The sequence below is a fragment of the Amblyomma mixtum genome, chromosome 4, assembly GCF_055824585.1.
Source record: "Amblyomma mixtum isolate Tamu chromosome 4, ASM5582458v1, whole genome shotgun sequence".
Lineage (NCBI taxonomy): Eukaryota > Metazoa > Arthropoda > Arachnida > Ixodida > Ixodidae > Amblyomma > Amblyomma mixtum.
Genome location: NC_143015.1, coordinates 120,851,459 through 120,859,354, shown reverse-complemented (window position 1 = coordinate 120,859,354; position 7,896 = coordinate 120,851,459).

Genomic DNA, 7,896 nt, shown 5'->3' with positions numbered 1-7,896 from the left:
CTGACTAATTAGTTGGCGACTGGTTAATTACTATTTAGTCATGACCTGGGACTTAATGACTAGTTATGACTTTCACTTCAGATGTAACGGACGGACGGAGTCATGGCCGCGAGTATGAGCCATTAAAGGCTTTAGCCTCAACGCTGTGTACGTGCGCGCATGTTTTGGCGCGAAGAACGAATAGACACGGCGCGCGCCTATATATGAAGGATGTTGACCGCTGTCTGTCAGCCCATGCCGCCGTTTAAGCTTCGGAGAAGCGCTCCCGCACGACTACCGGGTCACACCACTCGCCCAGCCAAGGACCAGCGAGGCAGCGCGCGCCAGCCTTCGGGACGGCCTCGTCGTGGTTCTCCGGTCGTTGGACTGTCTGTCTGTTTGCCTGTCTCTCTCGAGTGTTACTTTGCATTCGGGGGCATTCGGTGATCTCAGTCACGAAGCAATCGTTACAGGCCTAGACGACTTGGACTGCGGACGCAGAACCAACGGCTACGTCCAAGCCTTCCTGTCCGATAGAACTGCCACCATCGGCATGGGAGACCTTCGATCAGACAAAATTCACTCGCCAAACAAGGGAACACCCCAAGGGTCAGTTATTTCACTCATACTCTTCAACATATATCTGTGATAGGCCTCGCTCGAAAACTAGAAAAGATCGAAGGCATCAGGCACGCCATGTATGCCGACGCCATAACAGCCTGGACAAACACGGGCTCCCTCGGGAAGAAGGAAGCGGCTTCCTGTGTAGAGCAATAGCTCGGAGAAAGGACTTGCATGCTGGACCGAGAAATCAGAACTGCTGCGAATCTGCAGAGGCAAGCAAAACCGGACCGTCCCAACCAGCGAGGACCTGAAACTCAAGGTCTACCTGGAAGGAACGCCCATACCGGAAAAGACAACAATAAGAATCTTAGGCATGTGGGCTCAATCCAACCAGCGCAGTACTCGCACCTCTTCCCTGATCAAGCAACAACGCTACAAGTCGCACGCGAGGTCACCCGCATCACCAAGAGGCGACGTGGCACGCGTGAAGAGGACACACTAAATCTAGTCAGAAACCTGGTTGTTAGCCGAATCACGCACAGCTTACCCTACCAGTGCCTTAACAAGTGCGAATTATAAACAAGCGGATGCCCTGCTACGCAAAGCGTATAAGATAACGCTCCGACTATCGCGCAACACGTATACAGAAAAACTCATGGCCCTGGGATCGGAAAACACCTTCGAGGAGCTATGAGAGGCGCTGCTTGAATCGCAGAAACTCAGGCTGTTGCAGACAACGACTGGAAGAGCGCTCCTACAGAGACTCGGACACCGCAAGGAGATGAGAGAAATGAAGAAGACGGAAATGATCCCCGACGAGCTTCGCAAGTCCCTCAGGGTAGCGCCAATAAGGAACATGGACCCGAACCTCCGCCGAGGCCGAAGAGGAGCGACGGCCGAATTCATCGAGAAAACATACGCTCCTCAAGCCACGACCGTGTATACAGACGCATCTTGGAGAGGAGGAGATACCAAAATCGCATTGGCCGCGGTGGTCGATTCGTCTCTACGCGAAATGACCAGCGCGTCTATGCGCGACTGCACGGCACCAGAGGACGAGGAAGTAGCCGTTGCTCTAGCGGTGGCGGAGGGCTGTAGAACCGGGCGGTCGCTAACAATACTCACGGACTCTCAAACAGTCTGCCGAAATTACATGAATGGCAGGATAGGTCGTCACGCGCTCCGTATACCCCTCGAGGCGAGCGACAGAATTAAAATCCACGAAGAAGCAAACGACAAGACCACACATGAAATTGTGTGGGTTCTGGGACTCAAGGGGGTGGTAGGGAGCCGAGAGGCCGACAGGATAGCTCGAGGATACATTACTTTCCGAGCATCCGATGAGACCGCGGAACACGCGCCAGCACCCAAGGAAGACTCAGCCATACTAAAAAACTATAGAGGCAGAAGAATGCGATAGCCTCCGCAGCCAAATCTCTCAGCAGAGAGGAAGCTGTCACTTGGAGACAATCACAGACAGGCTCTTACCCAGCCCTACATATACTAAACAATATGCGCCCTACGATATACGCGGACAAATGTCCCTGGTGCGACGAAAAACCCACTCTATATCATATCCCATAAACCCGAGTGCGGAGCAGTGGGAGACTCTGCTGTCCAGCGACCGCTGTGAAGGCCAACAAGGTCTGGTACAGCGAGCTCAGCGGGCGGCAGTGGCCAGCGGAGCCTGGACTGAGGGCAACCGACCACTGATTAGAGGCGGACGACGTCGACAGAGAAGGCTCCTGGGGGTAGAACCAAGGAGAGAACATCTCCGAATATGTCCCAAAACCGCAGAAAAAAGAACCACTAGTGTACAATAAAGTTTTACCTTCCCTTTCCTTGAAGAGAATGCGTCTCTTCCTGAAAATGAGCGCGTTCATGCGACAGCCCGAAGCCTAAGGGCGCCAGTATTAACAGACGGCCCCTTGATGCCGGCTGATCCATCTGAGATGAGCGGCGCGTGCTGTGTGCGCAAGCACGGCACGGGCAGTCCCGTTCTAGAGGCCTGCTTCTGGCGCTCCGCTGCGACACCGCGATTCCCGGCATATTGCAACTCGACGGGCTATCCCTCCGCCACACGAACCTGTGAAGAAGCTGACAAATGGCGCCAGCTTCAAACACCTTCAGGCACACCTTCTATACCAGGTGCACAGAGCGATGCCCCCCCCCCCCCCCCCCTCCTTCGGAGGGGGGTGCTCCGGCTCAGTAGCCGAGCGGCCAAACCACTGAGACAACGGGTGCAATTTTCCGTCGCCTGAAGAAACCTTACGAGATAGGTTCAGCCCACGAGCGCGAGCGATGGTGGTGAAGAGCCGCCCACCTTATTCGTTTCATTTTCGCTTTCCAGATTTCAACTTCGCTGGTGACAAGAAAATTCAAACAGCGCTAGACAACAGGACCGGAAAGAGGAGGCAAACACGGTGCTGAACTTACAACTGATTTATCTAAAAAAAAAGTCAATATATATACATATTGCCACTCAGGACAAGAACTGCAAAGCATGATCAATCAGTTAGACAGGCAGAGCAGAACGGTGGGGCTAAGAATTAACATGCAGAAAACCAAAGTAATGTTCAACAGCCTAGCAAGGGAACAGCAGTTCGCCATTGGTAGCGAGGTGCTGGAAGTAGTAAGAGAATATGTCTACTTAGGGCAGGTAGTGACCGCAGATCCGGATCATGAGAGGGAAATAACTAGAAGAATAAGAATGGGGTGGAGCGCATATGGCAGGTTCTCTCAGATCATGAATGGTAGCTTACCAATATCCCTGAAGAGAAAAGTATACAACAGCTGTATCCTACCGGTACTCACCTATGGGGCAGAAACGTGGAGGCTAACAAAGAGGGTTCAGCTTAAGTTAAGAACAACGCAGCGAGCTATGGAAAGGAAAATGATAGGTGTAACGTTAAGAGATCGAAAGCGGGCGGAGTGGGTGAGGGAACAAACGCGGGTTAATGACATCTTAGTTGAAATCAAGAGGAAGAAATGGGCTTGGGCAGGGCATGTAATGCGAAGACAAGATAACCGCTGGTCCTTAAGGGTAACGGAGTGGATTCCAAGAGAAAGCAAACGTACCAGGGGACGGCAGAAAGTTAGGTGGGCGGATGAGATTAAGAAGTTTGCGGGGATACAGTGGCGGCAACTGGCAAAGGACAGGGTTAATTGGAGAGACATGGGAGAGGCCTTTGCCCTGCAGTGGGTGTAGTCAGGCTGATGATGATGATATACATACAAAAATGGGCACACGTGCGCACAGTCATACATCGAAGTTCAGATAAAAACTACAACAAGCCGCAACAATCGCACGTGTTGTGCCTGCCTCCAAGCTACCCTTTGTGCAGCCTTTCGCTGACAAAACTAAAAACGTTTTGCTAACGCAACCATTAGAAACATTCCACATCATCAGAAAATCTAATGGTTGCGTTAGCAAAACTTTTTTAGTTTTGTTAGCGAAAGAAATGACATTGCTGCACAATCTTTGAGATCAATAGCATGCAAAATAATACTACACGTATTTACACATCTTCTTAATTTTCTGGAGTACAACAGTTTCTTCTCTCCAACAGAGCATGACTTCTGTTTTTCTCTTGTGACATTCAGCTACTTTTCTTCATGCTTGCACTGCTTCTATGTGGACTCCACTTTTTCATGTGATTGCGTATTTGTTGACTTTGCTAAAGCATTCGATAAAGTTAATAACTCACTGCTATTATATAAACCAAGTGTGCTGAACAGTTATTAACTGGATGTGTGGATTTCCTTTTTCTCGTGTTGAATTTGTCAGTATTAATGACGCTGATTCCTCTACCGTACCACTTGATCCTGGGATTTCTCAAGGGTCAGTACTTGGCCACGTTAGCTTTTTTTGTTACTGTGAATTGCCGTTCCCCTCTTTAATGTTCTCAGTATCCCGAAAGCAAAATAAGTAAATATCTTTTGTCAAGGAGCACGCCCGGAGGAAGGGGGGGGGGGGAGGCGAATGAAAAAGGGAGGGTGCTACCTTCCCTACCCCCCCCCCCCCCCCTCCCCCGGGCAGATTGAAAACTCGGCGCCTATGCGCTCAGATTAGACAGTGCGTCTAGCAACGCCCTGCGGAGGGCGTTATCAAAGGGATGTTATGTATCGCGTTGAAGAAATGATGATAATAAAGAATTGAATTGAAATGCGAGTCTTTGGTCAAATCCAGCGCGAGAATGGCTCTCGTGCTCTTCTCATGCTTTGTAGCGAGCTCCTCTTTGACTAGGCTAAGCATCCTGTCTTGAGTCGAAAAATGTGGCCTAAAACCTAACATTGTGTGTGGGTAAAGGTTGCCTTCTTGCATGTAGTTCTGGACTCTGTTTAGAGCTACGTGTTCTACGAGCTTGCCAAACGCGAGGTGAGAGAGATCGGTCGTAAATTTTCCAGGGCTGGTTTCTTACTCTGTCTGGTGATGAACGTGACTTTCACGTGTCACCAGGACGCCGGGAGTTCATTCTTCCTCCAAGAGAAGCGATTGTCAACTCATTGGAGAACAAGGTCGCCAGATTTGTGTATCGCAGTCAGCCTCACGTCATCACGGTCACATCTTTTCTAGTGAATAGGAGTTTTCACCATGTTGGTTGTCATTCCAGTGCGTAACAGTAGCGCAAGAGGACGACGTTCACAAGTGATAACCATTACTCAAGGATGAAAGCAGCATCCGTCTGACCTTGCGCCATGTGTCCTTTTAAGTAAAAAGGAACCGAGTCTAGGTTTTAGAACATAAACCCGTTGGTAATAGTCACTCCTGAGAGAATTATACTCAGCGCCTGTTTATATCTCACCGGCACATTACAGTTACGGACGTCCAATCTCAGCAGCGCGACTATAAAAATTGATTGAATTACTTAAGAACATAGTCATTCTGTCTGATCATGCCACTGTCGAAGATTATTTCGTACAATTTGTGCTGTGGAAACGGCACGTTTGTGCGATGGGTTCTTCCTTATTTTTCAATTTGCACCTCGCATTGTGCATAGTGATCTTGATGTGCAATTTTGGTTAGTGAGTGTTTTCTTTATTTCCAGTTTTTACTACTCTTCGCGTTTTGATTCAGTTCACCGAATACAGTGAGCTGGTGGCATTCATATTTCGTCATTCCACCTACGTAATGCTCACCGGGCACTCAGAGCAGCCGTAATAAATTAACAGATAAACGATGGCTTATACGCTGCATTTCATCATTTAAGTGAATACGTCGAACAAACAGCTTTTATTTTTATTTAGAAAGCTTTAGTATGGCAGAGAGTATGCGCGGTGATAACTGATCGTTGCACTTAATATAACGGATTAATGATAGCCCACACTGCCCTTACAAAAAAGTTTTAGACAGTCTATAGAATGTCTATAGACTTCTGTCTATAAATTCTATAGACTGTCTATAGACAAATCCTAGAGAACAGTCTACAGGCAATACAAATGCCATACACAGTCTGTTGGCAATCTATAGATTTATGGCCATGCACTTCTAGTAGACTTTTGTCTATAGAGAGTCTATAGACTACGAATAGACAGCAGGCAATATGTATAGGAAGTAAATAGAGTCAATAAGAAGTCTATAGACTATCTATAGACTTCTATAAGGGTGAAGTGCAAAAAAAAGCATAACTGCGCAACGCCAAAAGACGACTCATATTCTGTGTTTCCTAACACTCTAAATGTCTTCGTGCCTGCCAGAATACAATAAATTGGCACTGCGCACATACTTTATTATACCTGCAGACGATAGAAATCACAAAGGCGCCTTTTATAAATGCGCAACAAAGGCACAGCCCAAAGTCGCAAGAAAAGCGGAGTTTCTCTTCCCATCTGTTAAGGCTAATAAAACAACAGTTGCCCTGGGGGGAGAGTTAATTACGAGCGCCAGTTATCTCTTGAGCTTCGTAGAGAGCAAACGCGTATTCACTATCTCGCAATTTCCTGGTGAAGAGTTAAACTTGGACGGCTGCATGCACGCGCGCGCTATGATTAGGTTACGCAACTGATCTGCCTTGGCTGCTGTTTTTACGATAGGGGGCGACAATGCTGGCCGTACCTGTCGTGCGAGTGGCAGTTGCCGTCGCGGCGTATCTACTTCTAGGAAGCTTGATCCGGGAAAACAGGTGCGTGTTCGGATGTTTTGATTGTTACTGTACGCATTCCTCGCTTCTGTCGCATTGTCGCGTGCGTTAGCTTTCTGTCGACATGCCGAGTTATAATGAAGATTATAACTCGCAATGAATTTCTTCGCTGGTGCGCAAGGCAAGTCCGCGGTGACGAACTGCTCTTTTGCGGAATGCACAAAAATGAAAACTCGCGTCTTTTCAACGGCGCGCGGCCAGCGGAATAATTTCAAAGAAATCTAGGTAAGCAGGGCATAAACTAACCAGTGTGATCCACATAATTTACTCCACGTTTTTTTTTATTGTAGATGGCATGTAGCCCTGATGTTCAGATGTACCAGTGTGCGAAAAAAAGAAAAACAAACAAAATACGAGTGTCAGAATGGTAAACGCCAGATTATATGCATATGATGGCAGTGGGCTGGATGTGATGTGTCGTGGAAGGGTGCTTCTGTCCTGTATGCTTCAGGCCAAAATGAATGCAAAGGTCTGATTACACGTGTCGTATGTCGTATAAAAAATGGTTGATATGACGCGTGAAACTCGAAAATGACGAGAAAAATTCAGGCGCATAGTTCAAAATCCAAAATATGTTATCGTAAATGACACACTGCTGCAAATTTTAGAACAAATTTAAAGGAAAAAAGTTAAAAATCAAGCAGAATCTTGAGCCGATCCTCAGAAGCTACCTCTCATTACATTTCAGCGTAACCATTTTGTTTTTTTCCCCTTTTTTTACATGATTACTCTCCACCTTGCTGTTAGCACTTTTCTTGTATTTTGCTTTAATTGCTTCATCTAAAACTGTGGTGTTCGCGGTATTCCACTTTGTTGCCGCTGCCTGCCGGCCTGCCCTTCAAGCCCACTGCGGCTTTGGCAGGCCTATCATGTATTGTTGCTGTGGCAACCTTGCATTCATAAAGTTTATTATTTATTTATTATTTATTAAACTAGCGAACTGCTCCTCCTCTTGCAATCGTTCAACTTATTTTAGCATCTGAGGCAATCGCATTTAGAGGCAGCATTGCCTAATTGCCGCTCTCGCGAGTCCACGTCAGCGTGCAACAGGGGTGCCACGTCAGCGGCTGTCCTTCCGAAGGCTGAAACGGGACAAGAAAACAGCGCCGAAGCGGCACATAACGTCAAGATAGTGATGCGTGCGGTTACTAAAAATTATGCTGAATAACCTGCAGAACTATTACTAACTCTTAGAATGTCCCATTCCAGCGCT